Below are 209 nucleotides of genomic sequence, written 5' to 3'. Positions count from 1 at the left end.
CAGCAGGGCTTCGCCTAAATTCCGCTACAGTATTATCGAGGAATATGGTGGCTGGGGCACCACACACGGCTAAGGAATAGATCACGTGGATCAACTTGTGTGTTCTAGGGTGCCTCTACCTCAGTATATAAAGGACTAGAGGGGGGGAGGCTGGCCGGCCTAGGTGTGGCGCGCCAGGAGAGTCCTACTCCCTCTGGGAGTAGGATTCC

Source organism: Triticum dicoccoides, chromosome 6A (genome assembly GCF_002162155.2).
Source record: "Triticum dicoccoides isolate Atlit2015 ecotype Zavitan chromosome 6A, WEW_v2.0, whole genome shotgun sequence".
NCBI lineage: Eukaryota > Viridiplantae > Streptophyta > Magnoliopsida > Poales > Poaceae > Triticum > Triticum dicoccoides.
Note: the sequence above shows the minus strand (reverse complement) of the source record.